We start from the raw sequence: 18,620 nt of genomic DNA on the forward strand, positions 1-18,620 counted from the left end.
CTACTAACACACACGTGCATGCATGTGTCTGTGTGGACACATGCGCTCTCTCTCAAATTTTTTTAAAAATAAAATTTAAAATAAATAAAAGGAATTCAGCAAGAAAAAAGGGAACAAAAAATGTGCAATTTGAGACAAATATAGAACTTCACAAAAAGTTAATAATTAAATTAAATATTGGCCATAAAATAGCAACTAATAACTCTAAACTACAATAAGTCAACAGTAACTGGTAAGTACATGTGTTAAGACTCATTGTCATTGGAAGAAGAAAATACTGAATAACTATAGACCTCATTTTTTAAAAATACGATTAAGTAAGTACCTTTAAGGTTAAAAGTAACCTCTAAACCCTATAAATGCACTTTGCAGCTTCCTAATCAGCTGAAGAAAATGAAATACTAAAAACTGTTTCAATACAATAAAAAGCAGGGAAGGGAGAGAGGGAATAAAGAAAAGAGATAGTGAACAGAAAACACAAAATAAGACAGTAGAACTAATTTCAAATATATAACTAATCATAATGATTGTAAATTAATTAAGTTCATCAACTAAGATTATCATATTGATTTTTTAATCGAGCTATATGTTGCTTGCAAGAGACGCATCTAGAAAAAAAAACACACAGAAGAAATGAAGATGAAGGGCTAGAAAAAGATAAAGCCCTCAAATACTAGACAAATAAAGCTGATGTAACAAAATTAATATCCAACAAACAGATTTAAAGTCTAAAAAAATTGATAAAAATAAATATGCTATATAATAATAAAAGACAAAATTCAACCATGAAGATAAGAAACATGAAATTATTGTACTTATCATAGCTTTAAAATATATAGAGCAGAAATTGGCAAAATTGAATGGAAAAATTGGTAAATTTATAACCACAGAGGGAAATTAGTAGTAGTTAGAATATAGCAGTTTGAAGAAACAAAATTAACTAGCTTGATCCGGTAGGTATAGAGAGAAGCCCACCACAAAAAGACCCTATCACCTTTCATGAATACATAGAACATTTACAAATATTGACATAATACCAGGATCTTAAAGAACTTAAGTCATACATATCATCTCTTCTGTGATTAATTAGAAGGCAACATTGCAAAGTAGCAAAAATATGACAAGAGTATATATTTAGGTATCTTCAAGTGAATTATCAAATAAAGCCTGAATTGACAAGAAATTGCTACATATCAAAACATGTGGATGAAGCTAAGTCACTCTTTAAAGATAAATTTATAGCATTAAATTCATTTACTAGAAAAACAGGAAGATTAAAATAAATGTTTAACTCAAGAATCTAGAATAACTGAAAAGTAAGCCTAAAGAAAGTAAAAAGCAGGGCACCTGGGTGGCTCAGTCAGTTAAGCATCCAACTCTTGGTTTCAGCTCAGGTCATGATCCCAGGGTCATGGGAGTGAGCCCAGTGTGGAGCCCCACCTCAAGCTCCACTCTCAGCACGGAGTCTGCTTAAGACTCTCTGTCCCTCTCCTTCTGCCCCTCCAGTCCTCATGTGCATGTGTGCACTCTCTCTCTCTCTCAAATAAGTAAATCTTAAAAAAAAGTAAAAGCAAGAAAAAAAATACGATTGTAGTAAAGAAACAGAAACAAAGCAATTGAAAGGATAAATAAAATCCAAAGGTGATTCTTTAAAAAAAAAAAAACAGACAAATTTTTACCAAGTCTGATAAAAAACAAAAGAAAAAAGCAATAAAAAGGTGGACAAAAACAGACAGCAGATGTTAAACATCATAAGGGAATGCTATGAATACTATGTAATGAATTTGAAAACTTATATTTTAGAAAAATATAAATTTCTAAAACTGACCCAAGAGGGAACAGAAAAAAATGAATAAACAAATAATCATTGGAAAAATTGAATTAGTAATCAAAAGTCCCTCAAATCAGCAGACACGAGAGCCAGAATATTTTACAGGTGAATTTACTCAAATAACAATAGCTTTATCATCAAGCAGATACTAAAAACAGAAAAGGAGAGCAAATTATCCAACACTTTTTATAAAGTTGGTAAAAACAGAATACCAAACTGGGTAAGTCAGTACAAGGAATGAAAGATATAGATTAATCACTTTAATAAGCATGGGTGGCAAAATCCCAAATAAAATATCAGAAAATTGGGGCACCTGTGTGACTCAGTTGTTAAGCATCTGCCTTCGGCTCAGGTCATGATCCCGGAGTCCTGGGATCCAGCCCTACATCGGGCTCCCTGCTCCACAGGAAGCCTGCTTCTCCCTCTCCCACTCCCCCTGCTTGTGTTCCCTCTCCACTCTCTTTCTCTGTTAAATAAATTTTGAAAAATAAAATAAAACCTTTAAAATATCAGAAAATTAAGTTCAGCAGTGTATAAAATAATTATTAGTAATTTTTAAAATATCATGTCCAACTAGACTTAATTCTAAGAATTCAAAGATGGCTCAATATAAGACAATCCATTAATTTCCTCACCATTAAAAAAACTATTAATTTATCAAAGTCATGTATGACACATAGATATGCATGGACTTGTGATAGAGAAGAATTTCTTAGACAAAATAAAAAATACAAAACCAAAAGAATGAATCAAAAAATTGATAGAACTGATTGTATTAAAATTAAAATTTCTGTTCAACAAAAACATAAGTAAAATTAAAAGAAAAGCCACAGTTTGAGAGAAAAGCTTTGCAACATGTAATTGACAAATGATTAGAAACTAAAAAATATAAAGTCCTAAAAATCAATTAAGAAAACAAACAAAAAAGACAATTTAATGGGATGTTAGGCAGAGAAAACAAAGGATATGAATAGGTAATTCACAAAGAAGAAAACCAAAAAGGCCACTAAATGTGTATAGTCATGTCAAACGCACAGGTAATCAGGGAGATACAAAATAAAATAACATTGAGATATCTTGCATACCTCAGAATGGCAAACATTTTATAGTCTGACAAAATTCTGGCGAAGATGTGGAAAATCTTTTTCCCACATTTTCCTTATGAGAATGTAAATTACTTTTTTTTTAAGATTTATTTATTTATTTTAGAGAGAGAAGCGGGGAGGGGCAGAGGAAGAGGGAGAGAAAAACTTTAGCAGACTCTGCGTTCAGCGCAAGCCCCAAGTAGGCTCCATCTCACCACCCTGAGATCACGACCTAAGCAGAAACCAAGAGCCAGGCCCTTAGCTGACTGGGCCCCCCAGGCACCCCTAGAATGTAAATTCTTATCAACCTTTCAGGATATCCACACCCACAATCCAGAAATCCCACTCTTGCAGCTATGCCCTAAAATAGTAGTGCCCAATTTTTTTTATCTCAGAATTTCCTTACATTCTTTACATTCTTAAAATCATGAGGACCACAAAGAGTTTTTATGTGTTACATCTATAAACATTTAGAAAATATAAGTGAGAAATTTTTCAGTATTTATTAATTTTTAAATAATATGGCTATTACATGTTAAGATAAGGAACGTTTTTATCAGAGATAACTGTATTTTCCAAAACCAGAAAAAATTAGTAAGATTCCTGCAGATCTCTTTAATATCCTAATATCTGGCTTAAATAGCTGGACTCTCAGATCTGCTCCTGCATATAGTCTGTAGAATTACACATTGTTTTGGTTGAAATATATGTAGAAAATTTAGTCTTGCACTTAGAATAAATCATCTATCCATGCATAATTTTGCAATGTCATGGGTTGAGCATCTGGAAAATACTGGTGTGCTGAATGATACAGATATTCCAAATGTGGACATACTTCATTACACCATACCAAAAAGTAATGCTCTTTGTTCACATGATCACTGAACTCACAAGAAAAAGTCTTTAACTCTCAGGAAATGTCAAGCTCATTGTTGCAAATTTTCCAAAACTCTTAATTTTTGCTTGAAAGTGAAAATTTTATCACTGGAAACAAACACTGCCAGTTGTTTCCCTTGAAGTGAAAGGATCACTTCATTCAAATTTGAGAAAATGTCTACTAGATGCCCAATCACTGATCTGCCCATCGTTCTTTCACGTAAAAATGGTGTTCCACGACAAAGTAGCTAGTTCGGCTTGTAGCATAAACAATCGTAGAGTGTCACAAAAGTTCTCCCTACACACTTGCCACTGTGCCACAAGTAATTTTAAGAAGGCATGTACTCAAATAATAAAATTAATGATTAAAAATTAATAAAATTTTAAATTAATAAATTTAAATTAATAGAAATTTTAATAAATGTTAAAAACTAATAAAAATTTTCTTAAATGTTAAGCTCATTTTAATAAGCAAAGGACATTCTCAAATGAATGGCTTTTTTCTGTGAGGGCACAGCAGTGAAAAATAAAATAGCAATTAGCACTGTTTGTGCCATTGTTTTGGTTTGAGTTCAGGCTGCAGTGGTCTGACCAATCACTGCTTTTCCCCCTATCAGTGCAAACATCAGCACAGTGAAAAAGACAAATAACATCTCAGTATTATTATGAAAACGGTTTCAACCTTGAAGACCCCTGGAAAAATGTAACATGGCCCCCAGGGAGCCCATGGGCCACACTCTGAGAACCACCGCCCTAGGGAAACTCATGCATGTGAACCAGTCGGCATGATCAGCTCTGCATTATTTGTATGACAAAAAAAAAAAAAATTGGAAGCAATCCAAATGTCTGTCAACAGGAGAATGGATAAATAAAATAATGTACATTCATTCAGTGCAACACTAGACAGCATGAATGAACTAAAGCTATATCCATCAACATGAATAATTCTTAACATAATGTCGAACAAAAAAAGTTTGTAGAAGAATAAGTACAGTGTTATGCCACTAATAAAATGTTTAAACTTTTGAAAACAATATTACACTATGCTAAATACTATCACATATTTTATTATTATACTATAGTAAAAGTACAAAAACATGCATAGGAATGATAAATACTGAGTTCATGATAACAGTTTACGAAGGAAAAGAAATAAGAGGAGGAGTTATAAGATTTATATATTTATAAATAATTATAAGATTTATAAAAGAGGACTTTATAAGGGGGCTCAGTTGCATCTATTTTTTTTTCTTTTTCAAGTTTTTATTTAAATTCCAGCCAGTTAACATATAGTGTAATATTACTTTCAGATGTAGAATTTAGTGATTCACCAATTATATGCAATACCCAATGCTCATCTTAATGTTTTATGTAACTAAAAAAGTATATCTGAAGTCATATAGCATCATGTTAAGTCAGACTTAATGAAGGTGTGTGGTAAGTCTATATATATATTCTGTATATTATCCCCTACTCATGTGTATATTTGAAATCTCTCGCAATTTTAAAAACAACTTTTTAAAAATAAACTTATTCAAGGTATATGATTGTTTTTAAATGGAGCATGCTCTCTGCTTTAAAAATCACCAGTAATAAAGTTTGATTAAGTTAATGTTCCTTAAACTTAGATACAGAAAAGAATTAAAATTTTTTAAACAGACAAGTTATATTGGCAAAGAACTGTCTTCAGAATTTGACATTTCTCCACATCACCAGAGACCTCTACACAGCCAAGGAGAAATACCCTAGGACAATTACCAGTATTTTACATTGTTCATAATGGAGCCCAGACCATAGCTTGATTATTTGTGAAATTCATTATGACTAATTCACAGTGATGATTTGGGGGGTGGGGAGAAGCATTTTCTGGGAGTACAGTTGGGGGAGATGTCAGGGAGAAGGGGAGGGTATCATATGTGGAGGAAGGACCTAATGGCATAGTACGAAAACTGCCATACTAGGTTTAAGCCCTGGACACTTCTGCAAAAATATTAATAGTAATTAATCTCTTTTTATATTGTAATTTAAATTCAGTGAACTTTAATCTTAAGTATAAAGTCTAAACTCTCTCTTAATTAAGAAAGTTTGCATATATTGATTTGCTACATATTTCTAATTTTTGTTGTTAAAGACATTATATTCTTCAAATATTATTAATGATGCCTTGGGGATTAATCAAAGGAAAGACTCAAGGAAAGAATAAGCAACCCTTTTGATTCTCTTATCTTTCTACTTATCTCCCATCTCATTATTAATAGGACAGTTTCCAGAATATGGGCAGAAAAAACGGAAAGGAAATTAACATAATTATAGGAATTTTACTAAGGAGTTTGACATGAATAGAAATTGAAAATATTAGATACTTTAATTTTATGGTAACATATTGGCTTTATGTATTCATTCTCTGTTTTTACCCTATCCCAGCAATTGATTGTTAATTTTGGTTCAAAGTATTCCATCATATTTACAAATACGCTGCATATTATTTATTCCTCACAGACACCTTCCACCAGAAATAGGATACTGCTAAAGGTGTGGCTCAGGTGGTGATGATCTCTGTAATTTGACTCAAACAGTGTCATCCCTGATATTTCAATCAATGTTGCCTTCCTCTTGGAAGGCATCCACAGCAACTCAAGAAAAAACAGGGATTAAGAGAGACTACTGCACTGGATTTAATGGAAAGATGTATATTAAACACATAAATGTCAAAGTAACAGGATATTTAAAATGACTTTTGGTGGACTTAAGGCTAAGGACAAAGATAAGTCACACACACACACACACACACAGGGAGCTGAAATTGAACCAGATAAGTCCTCAGGGCTTACTTACAATCAACCAACTTAGTTTTAAAAAATAAAAACAAAATAAAGGACCAGCGAGGGTAGGGAAGGCTAAGAAAGAAACGGATAGTCTACCTGGGTTGGGGCAAGTACCATGACTGTTCCCTCCATATCAGGAGAGGCCAAGAGAGTGAAGAATTGGAGAGACAACAGCAAGGCATGAAGTGGGAGCCACCAGAGAAGCAATTTGTTCTCCACCAGTTGGTATGGCAAAGATGCATGACTCTTCCTTGCCTGGCACCAGGGAAGGGGTCACACCTGAGCCCCACTGCGGATGCGATATGCAAGGGGCTGGCCTGACCACCCAGGCCCCTTCCACTCTCAGCCAGAGGCTGCAGGGTGTTCCACAGAGGCAGGAGGGCTCTAAGAGGTCAAGAAAGAGATGACCTCCAAAAATCTGTGCAGTGGGGAGAGAGCCCTCTGAAGAGTACACACTCCACACTCCTAAAAGGAGCATACAGGTTTAAAAAAAAAAAAAAAAAATGAAGCCAGTTTTAGTCAGTGGTTGTAGCATTATCCCAGAGGGGACCACAGCAGGTTCAGAAATCCAAGAGGACCTTTGAGAGCTCTCCTGTCTCCTCCCACTCCCACTCCAGAGGAAGAGGGGAAACAGGAGTGCAAGAGGGGCCCCGCCCCTGCCCACTGAAAACCCTGGGCCTCGGCTGGGGGCAGGCAGAGGGTTTCGATGGGAGAGAGGGGGAAGTACATGGTCTCAAAAGAGCTAGTATGGATTTTTAACTGAAAGGGATCAGAGATTCAAGAAATCTGCCTGGGATGTGACTAAGGGGCAAGACTGGGAGAGTAAAATTAATTAATCAGTAATCAATTAATTAATTTTTAAAAATTGACTGTATTTGAAATAAACAAAAATTAAATCATGTCTTTTTCATACTCTTACCAAGTTCAGACTGTGCAATAGACTGATGCATGCATAGATTGGCTGAGTGCTGGGAAATATTTGGAGCGATGTAGAAAGGGGCAGTTCAAAGGAAAGACGTGAAGGATGAGGGAGAATGAACCAGGCAAAAGTGGGGGCTGGGTTGAAGGGGGAGGGATGCCGGTGGGGGGAAGGAGAAGAAACGGCAATGCTGGATCATGCCTGCAAATAGGGCTGATACTTTGCATTAATACAACCCAATGAACAACATTAGACAGATAAACCCACTGTTGGCTCAGTTTCTTTGTTCCTCTGCTCCTCTACACTCTACTTCAACCTTAAAAGAATAAATTACACTCAGTGCCAATCCTGAAAACAAGGCAAAGTGGGAAAAAGTACAGGGTAAGAACTGAGAGCACCAGATCTGCAGCCAAAATGCCCGAGTCCAAATCCTAGCTCTTCCACTTAGTAACTGGGTGCTGCAGTTCCCTCATCTGTAAAATGGGGATACCAACTCTGTCTTCCACTCAGGGTGGCTGAGAGGATTAAATGACTAGCTAGAATAATACCTGCCATTCAGCAAAAGTGTCATAAAAGCCATCACATGATTAACTGATGTACAGAACTCCCTTTAAAAACTTAAATTATGGATGTCTAAAATGTTATCCTGATTGAGTTTTGATTCTACTTAATGCCATGAGCTAATTCCCTCATGGAAGTGCACTTTCTGGAGGAAAACATGAAGGATTTGTGTGCAGGTGTTACACAAAACTCGTATGGCAGAGAGAACTCTTTTGAGAAAACTTCCAGTTTACTTGACTAGAAATGTATTCACATGGCTATTTTAAACATTTTCAATATATAAAGCATAACAAAACATGTAAATACATATATAAGAGCCAATAACCTATGAGCAGGTACAAATAAAACCCTCCGAGTGAGTAGACATAATGAATATAATCCACAAAGGGCCTTTCATTTTAACATTCTAATAAAATCATTTCCTTGCCAAGCTGGTATCAAAGTTACTTGAATTATAACTAAGCACATAGTAGGAGCTCAATAAATCTTTGCTGAGAATGATGAAACATAACAAGTCCTATATGTTCAAGCAAGAGTTTTTTTGCCTCAATGAATGACTTCTTTCGAACTGGTTTCTAAGTGTGTTTATCTCCTACACAAACTCCATTTAGTACAGGGCCACACTGAATCACTGTCATGAGCAACCTAAGGACAAAAATCAGAAACATCATTTATTTTCTTGTTAAAAATAAAACTGCACCATGAATTTTGAACGAATCTAATGCATAAGTACATATTTGGGGTGATTCAATGCCAGCATATCCAATTCAAATGCCACCATATTATAAAACTGACTGACTGCCATCATTCACTTACACTTCCAATATCTGTGAGTTATTTCACATCTATTTCCATTTTTCCTCAAATGGTAGAAACTGAAACCTACTAATTAGTAGTAGGAGGTCCTCCCTCCCACTCTCAAGTAAACAACTCAGAGCCTGTGATTCAAGTTTCAGAAAACAGCTGTAACACTATGATGCCCTGTTGCCTCCTTCAGGTGCTCAGCCTCAGGGGCTTGGAATCAGTACCTGGAAGCCTTCCTCAAACAACTGGAAGCAACACATGTGAACTGATATGTTTAAGAGCAAAAGTGGACTTTTGTAATCTACCAATTGCGCACATACAACCTCTTGCCATTTTTGACAATGTAAGTATGGCACTTGTAAAAATGATGTAACTGCAGTCTAGGAAAAAATGAGAGAAGGTGACCTAAAATAAGAGAACTTGAAAGTGACACTGGGTGTTATACGCAACTAATGAATCATTGAACACTACACTAAAAACTAATGATGTACTGTATGGTGGTTAAATTAACATAATAAAAAAAAAGAAAGTGAATGCAGGTTATGCCTACAAGACTGGGTTGGATGCTAGATAGAAGACAGATGAGATGGATGGATGGATAGATAGATATAGATGGATAGATAGATGATTGATAGACAATTGATAGAAGATAGATGATAGATGATAGATAGATAGATAGATAGATAGATAGATAGATAGATAGATAGATAGATGATAGACAGATGATAGATGTGTGAATGGATGGAGGGAGGGAAGGAGGGATGATAAAAGATACAGATGAGGACAATGATGAATAAAGATTGATTGACTGATAGAGGGATAGATAAAGAGATAATAGAATTAACAGATGTGAGGCACAAAACTAACAGAAGTTTCAAAAAGCCCAACTGCATTATAAGTCAACTCAGAAGTATTGACAGATTAGGTTCTTGAGTCATCAGAACACCCAGATAATGCTAACAGCATGTTCACGTACTAAGCATTTACTCTGCTACAGGTACTGGGCTGTGCACCTCACCCATGCTCTCCATATGGATTATCTCATCAACACCTCAGAACATTTTCAAATGTACAAAGATTCAAAGCAGCTCAAAGAGAAGGGAGACATTGAGAGGCAAGAGCTGACACACGTTGGGAGGTCCAAACTCCTCCCAAGAAAAAAAAGGGCTTAATGATTATGCATAGGGCTGGAATTGAAGCAGAATCAATGTTGTGTACCCATGGAATATTGGGACAGTTCCTTTCCATGCTATTTGATAAGGTACCTAATTTCAAAAACACTACCATGAATTTAGAAGATATTTTAGTTACATTTTATTTCATGAACAAAACATCCATGTACATTTGAGATGGGTAACATACACATAGTGCCAGAAATGTAGTAATTCAGATGATAGACAATGCCTGATGCACACAGAGTGGTCATCCAGCCCAGTGATGGGGCCCAAGGGAGTGGGCAGATGACAGAGCACACATCATTCCAGACTCCACATTCTGGCTGGGTCACCTTGACCACTCTGAGCTTCATCTTTCTTCAACTGAAAAATGAGGATAGTAATACTCATCTCATGAAGTTACTTCCAAGATTAAGTAAGATGACATTTGTTAAGTTGAATCATAGGAAACTGCTTATATACAATTGCCTTTGACCTACAAAATGGCAATTGCCTGTGGGTCAACCTATTCTATATGAAGTGCCAGTACATAGTAAGGACTCATTACATAGTACTGGGGGGGGGGGGGCTGAGGAGAAAGAAGGGGTTGCTGGTTCAAGGACCCTTGACAGTACCTCCATGGTTCCCTCTCCCCCTAACCCAGGCGTCTGTAGCCATCAGTAGAGAACAGGAAGCCAGAGAACCAGGTAGAAAAGACAGTATACAATTGGTTTTACTACCACCGTTGCAACTCTGGTTTGACTAACAATTGACTGGTTACCAAGAGGTTCCAAGGTTTATTCAGTGTATTACTCCAGCCATCTGTGCTTTGTGGATATGTAGCCAAAGGTTGGCATTATCAACAAGGCACATTTCTACCGCACATGGACCTGTGGTGGATGGGAAGAGGGCTAACGGAGGGGGCAAAGACCAGGACCAAGTTGCTGGCACATCTGTATGGAGTCATGTGATGAAAGGCAGGTGAAGATGGGCACAGAAGTTCAAGATTCCACAGCATGCAAAATTTGTTCAGGACACAGTCCTGGGATGCTCTTGTTACAATGAAATCTGTCCTCCCCTTTTACACCAAAAACTGCCGATTGGTGGCCCACTGTTGAATTCTATTCCAGATAATTACTTCAAGGAGAGGGAGGGAGCATGCATGCAGGAAAGCAGGCAGCTTCATGCCCAGCCACTGGCTGACACAGGCTCTCTTATTTTATTCCACATTAAAACTTTAATTTTTTCACCTTTTTAATATTATCACAAGTATGACTGCAGAATTTTTTATCAGGTATACACCACCTGCCAGGACTCAGGATGTCTCAATCACTGACAAATAGACAAATCCCTTGATTTCTTCCTTTCATTTGATATAGAAAATGCGCTTGTCAACATAAAAAAAGAATGCTTGGAAGTAGTAAGTCTTCACAAGCAGCTTCACCCAGACTTAGACTTATTTATGCTAAATACAGTCATCAAGAGGTTAAAGTACATTTTTATTAATAAGCTTTATAATTTTCTAATTTTTCAGAAATCCACAAAGTGATGTTTACATAATAATCCTGAAACTTGCACAAAATCATAGTTGCTACTGTGAAATTATTTAAAATCATAACCTTGTCGTTTACTATATTGTTAGTTCAGTTGCATTAACAATTTAGAGAGCCTGATACTCAAAACACGGTGCATTTAAAAATGAATACTGGGGCGCCTGGGTGGCTCAGTTGGTTAAGCGACTGCCTTCAGCTCAGGTCATGATCCTGGAGTCCCGGGATCGAGTCCCGCATCGGGCTCCCTGCTCGGCAGGGAGTCTGCTTCTCCCTCTGACCCTCCTCCCTCTCATGCTGTCTCTCATTCTCTCTCTCTCAAATAAATAAAAATAAAATCTTTAAAAAAAAAATGAATACTATCTGATTCCTGTCACCAAATAGCTTATCATTTAGCTTAGTAGTTCCAGGACAATTACATATGAGAAAATGTAGCATCCAGGGCCCCACCCACCAAAGATTCGGATTCAGCCAGCCTGAGGTGGGATGCAGAAACCAGCGTTGTTAGTGAGAGCCCCAAATTCACCACACCCTTGGAGAAGCACATTTTATGAGCTAAAGAGAGTCAGCTGAAAAGCCTCTGGTCACACAGACACAACACTGTCAGTGCATTGAGCTGTTCCCCAAGTTTCTACAGCCCACAAGCCACTACTAGGTCATAGCTGCTAACTGTAAAAATCCCTTCTCTAAGAAGGACCTACTCAGTTACGAGATTAGTGCCATATGGGAACTTTTTCATAGCAAACTCTGATCAAGCAAGTATATTTAACTTAAGTTAGATATACTTTAAATCCATCTGATTTAAGCCCATGCCATTTCACACTCCCTTTGGTGGACACCAAGAAGAGTCATTGGCCAACGTCTACACATCATGCCTTCATATTCTGGAAGACTGATACTAATTTTCTGTTTAACGTTCTCTTTTCCTGGTTCTGTAACCCTATTCCTGTAGCATCTCCTCCAAAGGTTTATATCCCAAACTAATTATTTCCACTGCTTTCCTCTAGATCCTCTCCACATTATCTAAATCTTAAGATAATTGGCAACCAGAGCTGCCGTTCGCCCACACAGTGACTTTATGTGAATTCAAAACAGCACACATTCCTCAAGACACTTCCATCTCATGCAAAATTGTCACAAATACTAATTTTGTTGGGATGAGTTACTGCTAACAGAAACTTGTCCTAATAAATATACAACTACATAATGTCTGTCATGTGACTGGCAGATTATATATAAAGTATATATATATACATATATATATGTATGTATATATAAAGTATATATATATATATATGTATGTATGTATAATATACACACACAGCTCCCAGTTGGCCCATGCACACCACAGATGGTGGCCCCTAGCAGATAAACTTTGGGAACACTTGTATTTTTTGCACAAAAATTTCTACTCTAGGTCCAAATACTGATATTTCCCATCACCAAGGAAATGGAGGTGGGGTAAATCTTATGATGGTAATTATGACTTACGTCTTCAGGCAGAATTCTGTTCTATAACTTGCTGCCCTGTGGGTGTAATGTTTGGAATAAGTTGGATTACTGGGAAATTAGTCTTTTTAATAGGCACCCTATTTATGGGAAAAAAAAGAATAGTGTCAATTCAAGTTCTTACCATTTAACTAGAGAAAAATGGAGGGTGGGTAAAATCTGCATAAACACAATGGCAAAGAAATATTTTGTCAAGAAGTAAACTGCAGTATACAGGGTTGAGTAATAACGTCTCTAGATGTGCCTTAATCTACAAAATGAAGTGGAGAATTAACGCAATCAAGCTTGCTTTCTTTTCTCCCTCCATTTTTCTCCCACTCTCCTCACTTTCAAAGAAAAGTACGATATGGATAATTGAGGCAAAGGGATTTTCTTCCTTGAATAGTTCAGGAAATTGCCTCAATTTTCCTCCTCACTTTTCACTACATTTATTTGTGCAGACTCAGACCACATCTACATAATGAGTCTATGTTACTACAGCACAATCAACAAGGTATTTTGTTCTTTTGCCTTAATTTTTCAATTGATTATGTGAGCTTAACTGTGTCAACCATATGTTGATCTGATTTCTTAAGAAAGAACAGGAAAAAAGACTGGACTAGCCATCCTGGCCTTGACCTCCACCCCCATCGCTGTAACTGTCTGAGCCAGGTGCTGCCTATTTGAAAGCAATCAGCAGTATTCTCTCCAACTAGTATATTTTATTAACAAGGTTGACCTGTCCCTTAATAAATCAATAGGATCTCAACTTTATTCTGGAGAAACTGGACAAGATGATGTAAGAATGCCTGCAAGCTTCTTTTGAAAGCCAATAAAAAGTTGACGGGCCTAAGACCCATTATAAATTCTGTATCTAAAGTTGGGTTTTGGATTCAGAAATGGCTTTGAGTCACCACCAAATGGCTTGTCTCAATTTAGTGAGCTTAGCTTATGCAAGTATAGCAGGAATGTTTTTCAAGCCAATCTCACAAACACATAGAATCCTGTTTACATCTATTTACATCTCTGAGGAGGTATCTAGATACTTTCTCATTATGTGAAAGTGTTTCAAAATGTTCAGTGTGGTTACAAATATTACAACATACTTATTCACTCCTGTTGCTATATAATTCATGGAAAACTCCCCACGTTATTGTTTCTGAGTAACTTTTCCTCACTAACCAAGCACTCACAAGACATAAGCCCGAATGCTGCTTGGTCCAGAGACTTCCTCTCGGTAACACAGCCATTGCTGTTGACTCAGAAGGAAGCATTTCTTACAGAATGTCAAGCACTTCTCACCCAGATGCAGGATGTGGCTTGCTGTCCATTCTCTGGCTTTATTAAACATGGCATGGTCCCTGAATGAGAATCAGGCCTCCCGGCAGGAGGCTAAATTATTAAGCATCGATGCTCATGATGTCCGCACTATGTCTGTGTCTGTTGGGTGGATTCACTGCCCTAAAATTTTAACCTCTTGTTTCCCTCTCCTAAATTTCTCATCATTCGTTGCTCACTACAGCCCCGTTTACTTTTTTTTTTTTTTTTTTTTTTTTTAGTTTTTATTTTAATTCCAGCTAGCTAACACATAGTGTTATATTAGTTTCAGGTATACGATATAGTGATTCAACACTTCCATATGTCACCCGGTGCTCATCATGACAAGTGCCTTCCTTAATCCCCATCACCTATTTAACCCATCACCCCACACACCTCTCCTCTGGTAACCATCACTTTGTTCTCCATAATTAAGGGTCTTTTTCTTGTTCTCTCTCTCTCTCAATTTCTCTCTCTCTCTCTCTCCATCTTTCACATTGTTTGTTTGTCTTGTTTCTTAATTTCCACATGTGAGTAAAATCATATGGTATTCGTCTTTCTCTGACATATTTCACTTAGCATTATACCCTCTAACTCCATCTATGTCATTGTAATGGCAAGATTTCATTCTTTTTATGGACGTTTTATATTCCATTGTACATATAAACCACATCTTTTTTAATTTTTTATTTAAATTCAATTTAGTTAAGATATACTGTATTGTTAGTTTCAGGCGTAGAATTTAGTGATTCATCAGTTGCATATAACACCCAGTGCTCATTACATCAAGTGCCCTCCTTAATGCCTGTCACCCAATTATCCCCTCCCCCCACCCACCTCCCCTCCAGCAACCCTCAGTCTGTTTCCTAGAGTGAAAAGTCTCTTATGGTTTTCCTCCCTCTCTGTTTTCATCTTATTTTCTTTTTTCTTCCCTTCCCCTATGTTCATCTGTTTTATTTTGGCCACAGTAACTTCTTGCCAGACACGTCTCCAAAGGCAAGGGAAACAAAAGCAAAAACGAACTATTGGGATTTCATCGGGATAAAAAGCTTCTGCTCAGCAAAGGAAACAGTCAACAAAACTAAAAGGCAACCTTCAGAATGGGAGAAGATATTTGCAAATGATATATCAGATAAAGGGCTAGTACCCAAAATCTATAAAGAACTTACCAAAGTTAACACCCAAAAAAACCCAAAAAATCTAGTCAAGAAATGGATAGAAGACGTGAACAGACATTTCTCTGAAGAAGACATACAAATGACCAGACATGAAAAAAATGCTCAACATCACTCAGAATCAGGGAAATACAAATCAAAACCACAATGAGTTATCACCTCACACCGGTCAGAATGGCTAAAATGAACAACTCGGGAAACAACAGATGTTGGCAAGGATGGAGAGAAAGGGGAACCCTCTTAGACTGTTGGTGGGAATGCAAGCTGGTGCAGCCACTCTGGAAAACAATACGGAGGTTCCTCAAAAGGTTAAAAATAGAGCTACCCTATGACCCAGCAATTGCATTACTAGGTACCTGTCCGAAGGATAGAAACATAGTGATTCAAAGGCACAGGTGCCTCAATGTTTATAGCAGCAATGTCCACAATAGCCAAAATATGGAAAGAGCCCAGATGTCCATTGACAGAGGAATGGATAAATGAGATGTGGTACATATCTATAATGGAATATTACTCAGCCATCAAGAAGAATGAAATCTTGCCATTTGCAATAACATGGATAGAACTAGAAGGTTTTGTGCTAAGCGAAATAAGTCAATCAGAGAAAGACAAATACCATATGATTTCACTCATATGTGGAATTTAAGAAACAGTCCCATATACTTCTAATTCCATTTCTCTTTGGGGGGGGTGGCAGGGTGGGTCTTTCCTTTATTTCCTACTTTTCTTTTTGTTAGAAATACATTTTTTTTCTTTTCAGCTCTTATTTCTTTGTTCATTACCCTCAATACACTATTTTTCCTTGAATTTTCTTGTTGGAAAAACCACACCACACTAGGAAAGTTCTCAAGCCCCTTGGTCTACTATCAGAAAAGCTACTCAAGTCTTCAATCCATTTGGCATTGATTTTTGTATATAAGATAGGTTTCATTCTTTTGCATGTGGCTGTCCAATTTTCCCAAGATCATTTACCAAAGCAACTATTGTTTCTCCATTGTATATTCTTGGATCCTTTGTTGAAAATCAGTTGACCATATATGTGTGGGTTTATTTCTGGGCTCTTTGTTCTGTTACATTGATCTATGCGTCTGCTTTTACGCCAACACCACACTATATTGATTACTAGAGCTTTGTGATACAGTTCAAAATGAAGAAGTATGATGCCCCCAGCTTCTCAAAATTGCTTTGGCTATTTGGAGTCTTTTGGGTTTGTTAATTAAATCAATGGGAGAATCCTTTCAAATGTATATGTATATGTATATCAAGTCAACATGTTGTAAACTTTAAATATCCCACAATTTTATTCGTTGATTATAGCTCAGGAAACCTGGAGGAATGAAAGACAGAGAAAGGAAGGGAAGGGGCAGGAAGGGGAGGGGGGAAGGGGAAGGGAGGAGAAGAGGAAGGAAAGAGAGGAGGGAAGGAGGGGGGGAGGCAGGCAGGCTGGTTCTAGAAGTCACCTGCACCTAGCCAGGAATGCTCCTCCTTTAACCCAAACACACCTCTACCTGCTAACAGAGGAAGCATTTCCAGGCTCCGTGGCCCTCACTTCAGCTCCCAAAGGGCATCACCCTCACACACTCCCAGTCTTCCCAGTTGTCAGGCATGATTGTTAAGGGCATAGACTTCAGGGTCAGATAAACCTGCACTGGAACCCCAGCTTTGTGATCTTCAGCAAGTTACATAAACCCTCTGGGGCTCAGTTTGGTCCTCTGTTAAGTGGGGATAAACCTAATAGTTGCTGTTGTAAAGCTTGCATGAAGCAATTATCAAAGAGAAGCACTGAGCATGGTGCCTGACAAATATGGATCTGGCTGCAGTGGCTAATGTTCAGTGAACATTTCCCCATGCCAAACATTAAGTTGCATCATCTCGTGGCAACACTATACATTACGTATGCCATTATCCACATCTTCTAAAGGAGATGCATGGACACTAGAGTGAGTGCTCCAAGGAAGATCTTACTCAGAATCACAACCGAGAGAGCTAAGCCCTGGTAAGCACGGGCTCTGGGCCAGATCTGGTCATGGTGGACAAGACTGTTACCCCATGGCTATCCCTTCTATGCTGCAGGTGCAGTGGCCGTCTCAGCTACTTGGCAGACCCCTCTACCTGCTTCATCCTGTGGCACCTAGATTTGGGATGCACTGGGGAGGGGAACAGCAGCCTCACGTGCAGCCCACGGAAATGTGGCACCACATTAGGAGACCAGGAGAGAACACGGAAAGTCTCAAGGTCTTCAGAGCAAAGAAAATATATGTGTAGTGAAGGTCAACCAGCCAGGGCTACCATCCTGGACCGCCCAATCTTCGTCTCCTCATTCTGGCTGGGGGGCTGTCTCTGTGGGACCCTGAGGGACTCAGCAGGGTGTAGCATGCAAACTTCAGCTACAGGCAAGGACAGACATTTTCAACATCGCTCACAGCAGGATGTCTTTTCAACCTCTCGTCCACTACAGCCTATCCTAAATGGGTAATCAGATCTGCAGGTATTAATTAAACTTATGGTTCTATTTATTGTAGCAGTCTGGGGATTGAACAGACAGCAAATAGCAATAAGTACTTCTGAATGTTCTCTTTGGCTTAATTACTGTTCCATAGTTAGTCCATCAAATTGATGTACAATCAACAAGGCTGTGCTTACTTATACAGCTCATGTAGAGTGAGAATGTTCAGGAGCTGCCAAAATCTTTCTTGCAATGCCTGAGTCTATTGGAGAATCAGAATAGGACAGACCCAAGGAAGCCTTTAATCCTGTCCATCATAAATCAGTTTGGCAGGAGCACCTCTCCCCCTAGCCAGCATCTTTCTTTTCAGACATAACCTTGATTGGCACTGGAAGGTCCTTTGGACAAAGTACGTCACCATACCTGGCCTACCCAGGACAAAGAGAAGTGCAGAGTTTTCAAGCACCCGTGGCTTTTAAGCCTCATATAAGGCCAACTTAGGTAATTAAAAGTACAGATTCCTGAAATCTAAAGGGAAGTTAGAGGTTATCTAATTCAATCACCTCGTTTTATACAAGATGAAACTGAG

The sequence above is a fragment of the Mirounga angustirostris genome, unplaced genomic scaffold (genome assembly GCF_029215605.1).
Source record: "Mirounga angustirostris isolate CCGP_5_RB_7025 unplaced genomic scaffold, mMirAng1.0.hap1 SCAF_8, whole genome shotgun sequence".
Classification (NCBI taxonomy): domain Eukaryota; kingdom Metazoa; phylum Chordata; class Mammalia; order Carnivora; family Phocidae; genus Mirounga; species Mirounga angustirostris.